This window comes from Lepidothrix coronata, unplaced genomic scaffold (genome assembly GCF_001604755.1).
Source record: "Lepidothrix coronata isolate B3197 unplaced genomic scaffold, Lepidothrix_coronata-1.0 Scaffold189, whole genome shotgun sequence".
Lineage (NCBI taxonomy): Eukaryota > Metazoa > Chordata > Aves > Passeriformes > Pipridae > Lepidothrix > Lepidothrix coronata.
In genome coordinates, this window is record NW_016690369.1 from 910,643 (window position 1) to 918,421 (window position 7,779).

Here is a 7,779-nt window from a genome sequence, read left to right on the forward strand (position 1 = left end):
ACACTTTCTGGCCATGAGAAAGGACACAAAGAGGCTGTTTGGGATTGACCACAGCCTCTTCCCACAACTGCCCTGAACTCTTGCACTGCACCAGCCTCCTGCTCTTCCCTTTCTGCCAGGGGCTAAGGCTGAGTACCCTCACTACATCCATTCTCAGCCTTCAGCCCTCTGTGACTTCCAGGCTGATACCAGACTGCCCACATTGGTCAGCTCAAAGCCTCACTTTGTTGGTCTGGGTGATCTCCAGGGCTGTTCTCAGGGTCAAACCTCCTCCATCCCCTGGAGCTCCCACACCAGGGCCTGACTGTAAAGCACTGAGGGCTCATCACCCTGAAAGGAGCCATTCCTGCTCCCAGAAAAGCTCTGTCTGGCTGAGGGCAGACAGTTCCTCCCTCCTGGAGGCAACTCTGCCTGTGCTGCCTAAACACAGCAAAGATTTTTGTTATTGGGCTGGGTTTTCATTCCTCCCTCCTTCTCGCTGCCTGCAGAGCCAAAGGGCCTGTTTGTTTTTGCTGTTACTTATCAGAAAGGTTTATTTGCGATTGTTTGAGAGGAGGGGGGGGGGAAGAACCCCTGTGTAGCCACAGGCAGACAAGCTCAGTGCTCAGGAACATAATGGCTGGAGCCCGCGGGCCCATATGCTCGCCATCCTGGGAGGTGGAAGGCCAGCTCTGATCACATCCAGCTGCTCAGGATACAACTGATCAGGTATGGCTGGATGTCAGGAAAAAAAAAAAACCCAGGGTCAGCCTGACTGGGGGTTGAGGCAGGGAGGGGAATCTGCGAGGAGCTGTTTAAAGTGAGCTGCAGAACTGGGAATTTTCCTGTTGGGAGATGTCAGGGCTGCAAACTCAGACACATATACAGCCCCCCTGGAGGGAGGGAGGGAGGGAGGGAAGGAGGAGGAGGAGGTTATATTTCCCCTGTCAGCTACTATAGCATCCTCTGGGCTTCGTGAGGGAAAGAACGGAGCTTTCATACCGCGCTGAATAATTCCTGCATTTTTAGGTTCCCATTTCCTCGATGAATTAAGACCTAGGAATTCAGCTTGTTTGTTGTCGCTTTTGTTACTGAATATCCGTGAAAAGCTCAATGTCCCTGGGAACTAATTAGGCATTAACCCTGCATTATTGCTGCGTATCAGCCATGGAAACACACCATTTGGCTAAATCTCCTTGAAATATGGAAATATTGAAGGGTCAGGTGGAATGGCTGAAAAATAAGTCAAAAAAAAAAAAGAAAATTTCTGGGGCGAGGAAGGAAAGGAGGAAATATTTCAACAAAAGCAACTACATGGTATTATTTTTTACGGCTTCTATGAAATCCTAAACAAAACTACCAGATAGGAACAAAGTTGGTTTCAGAAGAACAATGAGGTCCCACTGGGAATTGTGCCTGGGAGAGATGTGGGAGAGGTCGGGAGCTACATAGGATCTATTCCAGCCTAACCTCAACTGCTCTACTTGTTTTGTTCTTAGGTCCTCACTACCATGTTTTTGGGCAAGACACTTTTAGAAGAACACCTCGACCAGATCATGCTCTCAAAGACCTGAGCCTTCACTGATGGCAGGCAATAATTTTGCATTTTGGAGTATCTTCTTACTCTTATGCATGGCAACATTTAACAGCACACCACCATCTGCCACAGAAGCACAGACCACTAATGGCATCATAAGAATAAGTGTGTACCTATCTATATTTTATTACTCATGCCATTTCAGGGTTTTGCAGATAATTAACTCTGAATACTTATTCATCTATTTTCCCTCAAAAATGTTACCATTCCACTTAAAACCCTTCTTTGTGGTCCAGGCAGCAGAACACTTAATCAGACCGAGCAGGGCCGCAGAGCAGCTTTGAAGAGGCCTTAAAATATCTGAAAACTCTAAACCCAAGCCATGGGAAGGGGACTGCTCTCATCCAGCCTCCCCTTGCTCCCCTCTCCTGTGGCTTGGGGGAGACAGCAGAGCTCCTGATCCCCCGGGGACAGGGATACAACCCCCTCAAATCAGAGTGTTTCTCCAACACTGTGTCAGCCCAGACACACTGACCCAATCCAACACACCACTGAACCAAAATATTTTGATTTGATAAAACAAACTCAACAACTGTTTAGACTTTGTCTGACCAGACTCACAATGGAGGTTTCCTTTTCAACTTCCCTATTTATTCTCATCTCTGCCATCGTGCAGTTAGGTGAGCAAAGCCAAAGCCATTCCCTTCTCCTTTCCCCCCCCGGATCCCAAGGGAATGGTCAGATCTCCTGGACTGTCTCCCACTGCACTCCTGCATGGAGCCAACCCAACAGGGCTGTGGATGGCTTCAGGAAACCCTACACACGGCTATAATGAAAAATTATTATTCCAGCATTTTGCTTTCCAATTGTTATACAGGCACTTCCCACAAACCCAGTATGGGAGTGAAAGGCCTCACTTCGATTGTTAGTGGGTTTACAGTGTCTTTCCCAACACATCCTTGTCTCCCTGTTACAACAAAACCACCCTGCTCCTCCCTCAGCCACACCCAAGCTCCAGCTCCCCCTGCACAGCCCGAGTGCTCATGGTGGGAGGTCCGTTCTCACATCAGATTAAAGCCAGGCAGAATCAATTAAAGCAAAAAGGACAGGGTCTGCTGAGATGACAGAAGGCATTTGGGGCAAAATCTCACAGCTGAATGCAGGAGAGATGCCTTGCCCAGGCTCTCTTGTTCCTCCACGGAAGCTGGGGCACAACATCATCTCTCCAGATGACTCCAGACTGCCAGTCCTACCTGATAGTTTTTTGCAGTGGCTCACGGTGCTAAATAACAAGGAAGATCCAAGTCAGAGACAGATAGAAGGGGATATGAATGTAGGAGATGATCAGAGGAGGGACTTCTGGTAACTGGAAGAGATGAAAAACAGCTTTGCTGCCCTCCATTACTGAGAGATGAGTAATTCCTGTGGGGGCCCTGAGATAAGAAAACCAGACCCAGATTTTTGTACCTTGCAGATGAACACATCCTTCCTTCTTCTTAAGACTCATTCTCCACCTTCCACCCCTCTGCAACCAACCCCTCAGGATCTATTTTGTGTATTTATACCCGTTCTGTATCCACTCAGAGCCACCCACTGTGCCCATTCCTGCCTTTGTCCTCTGGTGACCCCAGGGCCATTCCCTCGTGCCTTCCCAAAGGGAATGGCAGAGCACTGCAGCCCGTACATACCCTCAGTAACAGATGTTGGCTTTGTAACTTTAACCCCCCTGCAAGCCATCCCCCTCCCTCCCTCCTCAGCCTACATGCCATCCAATTTGTCACCTACAAGGAAGGTCAGGGTCCTGCTGGGTGCCCAACATCTCTCAGCTTGGGGCACTTAGTTTCACATTTTTTCTCCCACTAAACAAGATGTTGAAGCAGAGAAAGAACAAGGCAAAGAAACTGGCTTGAGAGAGGGCCTGTCTGGTGAGGGAGGATTTTGCTTTGCTTCCCTCCCACCTAAATTCTCCAATGTCCTGGTAGCAGACAGATTTCCAGGAGGAAAATTCTTCTGGCAAGCTCCTGAGACCTTCAGCTTTCTCTGGGAGCAAGTAAGCAGCATTAGCTCTTAGGAGTTTGCCTTGCTGGGCTGATCTATGGTGTGAACGAGCTCTAATTAGTCATTTAACTTAAGAACTAAGACTCCCAAGAGAAGATTTCAGAGGGGAATTCGGACTGAAATTATCAACAGCCTAATGCAATTGCTCTGCACTGCCTTTGCAGGAGCTCTGTCTCCCTCTCCTCATTTGACTATCTATTAAAATAGGTGTTCTGAAATACTTCCACAGCTTTGCCAGACCATGGCCTGTGCAGCCTCCCCTGGAGCCACTCCTGGGTGAATTCACATCCCATTATCTCCTGGATTTGGGCTGGGGAGAGGGAGGTGTGTCTGCTCACGGATGTGGAGCTGCCCAGGAGCAAGTGCTGCTTCAGGTCCGTGGGATACAGTGGAAGGGAGCTTAAAATCTGCTTAGAAGCTGCTTAAAATCTCAGGCCTCCAGCAAAGGGTTCTTAGAGATCAAAGGGATGCCTAGGGCTGGATGCTCTGAACACTGACTGGACTGAGTTTTAAGGATGATCTTCATCTAAAGCATCAAACCTGAGCCCACATCTTAAAATGATTCCAGCATTAGCTGAATATTCCCATAATCCCGGGACTGTTTGAAAGCTTCTGTAAGCAGCCCTGATGGAGTGCTGGTGTTTCCTGCTTTCCTAACTTACATCCCAGGGATGGGAAGACTGGGTCTGTGGTATTGCCAGCTCTGGTACTGCCATGCCAAGTTACCTTAACACAGTAGTTTCCTCAGCTTGTATAATTCCTGACAGAATACAGAATTGTTTGGGTTGGAAAAGCCCTCTAAGATCGAGTCCAACCATCCCCCAGCACTGCCACCACTAACCCATGTCCCCAAGTGCCACATCCACACATCTTATAAATCCCTCCAGAGATGGTGACTCCACCACCTCCCTGGGCAGCCTGTATTGAAGAAACAAGTGGAAACCTTATCACTGGTGTGATTCTACACAATTCTGAATTCTTGTTTCCAGTAAATGATAGTCCTTCCCTGCCCCTCCCCAAGAGAACCCATCTACCCAGCACAGAAAAACCCCCACATTAAAACCTTGCTAATGTTGCCCCAAATGAAGTGTGAAAAGCCTGCCATGGGGTCAGCTCTCCCCACTTTCTGAGCCCAGCTCTGTACTCAGCCAGTATCTGGTAGAGGAGAGACGAGAATGCTGTAAGTCCAGTGACCTGAAAACATCTCAATTTCCTCCATGAATCTTTCTAATCAGTTAAATTGATTACTTTATAAGTGAGGAGTAAGGTCTCCAATTTCTTCTTCAGTAGAACCACTCCTAGAGGAGCTCTTGCAGAGATATAAAGTATTTTTTTTCTTTTTAAATAGAGCCTGTCAGACAAATCCTCCAACTCTGATTTCCCAACATGTGTGAAACCTGTCACATCAGCATCTCTTGGAGCTCTAAGCTGGAGACAAAGGCCATGGAAAAGACTCTTCAGAAGGCAGTAAGCCATCAGTTCACCTCTTCACTAGGTAATCTTTCTTCCTGTTCAGTGCAGTGCCTGGAGCAGCTTAATGGACTCCTTTCAGAGCTTACCAAATTTCCCCCCCACACACACATAGCACTGAACTTAACTGGAATGGATAGTGCCTGCTTAGAAAAAGAAATTAAATCGTTGTATGTCCTTTGAAACATCCTAATGTCATATTAATAACATTTTATTCTGAGCCCTGTGTTCCCCTGCCATGGGCAGGGACACCTCCCACCAGCCCAGGTTGCTCCAAGCCCCGTCCAACCTGGCCTTGGACACTTCCAGGGATCCAGGGGCAGCCACAGCTTCTCTGGGCAACCTGTGCCAGGGCCTCACCACCTTCACAGGGAACAATTTCATCCTAATATTTAACCTAAACCCACCCTCTGCAAGCTTAAAGAAACAAAGGATGAGCACGAGGTCCACGAGTACTGGTGGAAGCCCTTTATAACCCCTCAAAGAACGCTCAGTTCCCTCGTCACACACGCTGGCAAACACTGACCCGGCTGACACCGTTTGGCACAGGAAGAGAGGGAGGGAGGGAGGGATCTGCACCTTCTCCAAGCCCCCAGCCCGAGCCACCCCTGCTCGAGCCCCAGCGCTGCGGCCCCGACACGCAGGACCATGGACAGCAGTTCCCACTCGCCCGGCTCGCTGCGCTCACAAACACACCGAGCACACGCCGGCAGGAGCTTTGCGTTTCTTAGTTACCCTGGGCTGCACCTTGAAAACACTCACATAAAGCATCGTGAGCCAGTTCTGCTCAGAGTGCTGGAGCTCTTGGAAGAGCACATCAGCCCAAAGAACATCCTTCTCTCTGCTGAGTCCTGGTGAACAGCACACAGAACAGCACAGGGAGCTTGCAATCTCCCTGCTCCGCTGTAAATAGAAGCCTCTTTCCCAGCCCAGGTCCTGATAACAACTAAGATGTAATGAAATATTATTAACCTCTCAGCCTCCACTGTAACCAGCCCCTGGCTTCCAGGACACACTTAAAGGATTCCTGTGAAAAGGGCAAGTTGTTATCCACCCACACACCCAATTTACTCCCTAACTCCACTTATGCCAGAAGAATTCACCAAATAAGCCAGAAGTGATGGCATCTCATGATTTTTGGGATGGTCCTGTGCAGAGCCAGGAATTGAACCTCATAACCTTGCAGGTTCCTTCCACCTCAGGATATTCTATGATTCTATAACCTCATTTTATGAGGTGCCAATGCCATTTTCCACACTGAGCTCACAACCACACAACACTGGATGTACCTACATCACTGGGAATGCACATCCTTCCAGGAGGAAAGAAGAAACAGCATCTCTGCCACCCTACTGCAAATTATTTTAAATACCAATGCCTGTATATCAAGAACTAATTATTAATTCTCTTGCAGGTCTAATTCTACACAGCTGTCTCAAAATAAGTGGACCATCAACCACGTTTTGCTATCAGCCATCCCTTTTACTTTGACAAGGAGCACAACACTGAGATACCACAAGACCAGTCCTCCTACAAGGCGGATTCATTCTCACTCAGCATCCAAAGTTCGACTTGGAGGACAAGGAAAATGAGAGAAATGGCTAGTGACACTAAGCCTTGATAGGGCCATGGGCTTTGCAACAGCTTCGACGTGCAGGCGGGGGAAAACATCACTCCCAAAGTAAAGGGACAGAGGAAAGAAATGAAGGGGAGGAAAGAAAAAGGCAAGGTTGATGGACAGTTGGACTTGTTGAGGGTGAAATCAATTAAAGTGCATCAAATCCGGAGTTCATGCTTTTTCAAAGTGACAAATATGTGCTGGAAACTGAGAAAGATGAGGGGAAAATAATGTCTTTGACCTCCCAGAGACCGGCTGTTCCTTCCGTCAGAGGAGCCAGAAGTGAAGTGAGATGCGTTCATGATAAATTGTAACAGCCAGACAGCCACCTCAAAAAAGAACGAGGTGAAAAGGTTACAGAAGGGACCCAAAATGCGAAGAATTCAACCAAACATCAAGATAAATCAACTCAGGCCCTTGTGTGTGCATACCCAGCCTTCAGAGAGCTGCTGTGGCTCAGCTCAGCTCGTGCAGCCTTGCTTGAAGTGTAAGAGAGACACACACACACACATCTTGTTTACAAAAGCTCTGGAAAACACCCTTACAAAGGGCTGGCTCACCTCAGCCTTCCCAGGGGAAGGGATGCAGTGGCCACCCCACCTGCCATCCTGTTTTGGAGTTTGTTAGACAATTAGGACATTTCTTTGAGGCACACAAGTATCCCTGACAATCCTGTGTTCAGCTAAACTCAGCTTTCCAAGAGCTGGACGCCTCTCTCCCAATAAAGCAAACAATAAAATATTCACACTTCTGGAAGTTTCAGAGCCTTGGTATCTCTTATTTTCTCTTGCACTTTGAATTTCCTGGTTTTGAGATTCAAAGCAGGGTATAAGTATTTGTCTGGGTGCTTCCACCAACACGGCAACTTTGGATCCTTTCCCTTGCTAACAACCAGAAATTATTAACTCTGACGATGCCTTTCACGCAGAATAGTTGAATGCCAAAGGTAAAATATTTTAAAGGATCAATAAACATATGATATCTGCTAATAAAATCTTTGAAACATCCCTTTAAAGATTGCACCCTGCTGGGAAAATATATTTTCAGTCCAAGAAAATATCTCAATCCAGGTGAAACGAAACTCAGTATTAAAAAAATGACACAATTCCCCTTGGCA

The 7,779-nt window shown here is 47.6% G+C and overlaps 1 long non-coding RNA gene across 6 annotated transcripts; it reads left to right on the forward strand.

The window, feature by feature from the left end:
- The first annotated feature begins 554 nt into the window (after positions 1-554).
- LOC108505371 lies at positions 555-7,545 on the forward strand. Of its 6 annotated transcripts, XR_001877480.1 has the most exons (6): positions 555-708; positions 1,479-1,681; positions 2,787-2,878; positions 3,804-3,948; positions 4,923-5,069; positions 6,459-7,545. It is a non-coding gene; the product is annotated as an uncharacterized LOC108505371 (long non-coding RNA). The 6 variants fall into 6 exon arrangements; XR_001877479.1 differs by having other exon boundaries at positions 1,479-2,878; positions 3,782-3,948; XR_001877476.1 differs by having other exon boundaries at positions 1,479-2,878.
- The last annotated feature ends 234 nt before the right edge of the window (positions 7,546-7,779 follow it).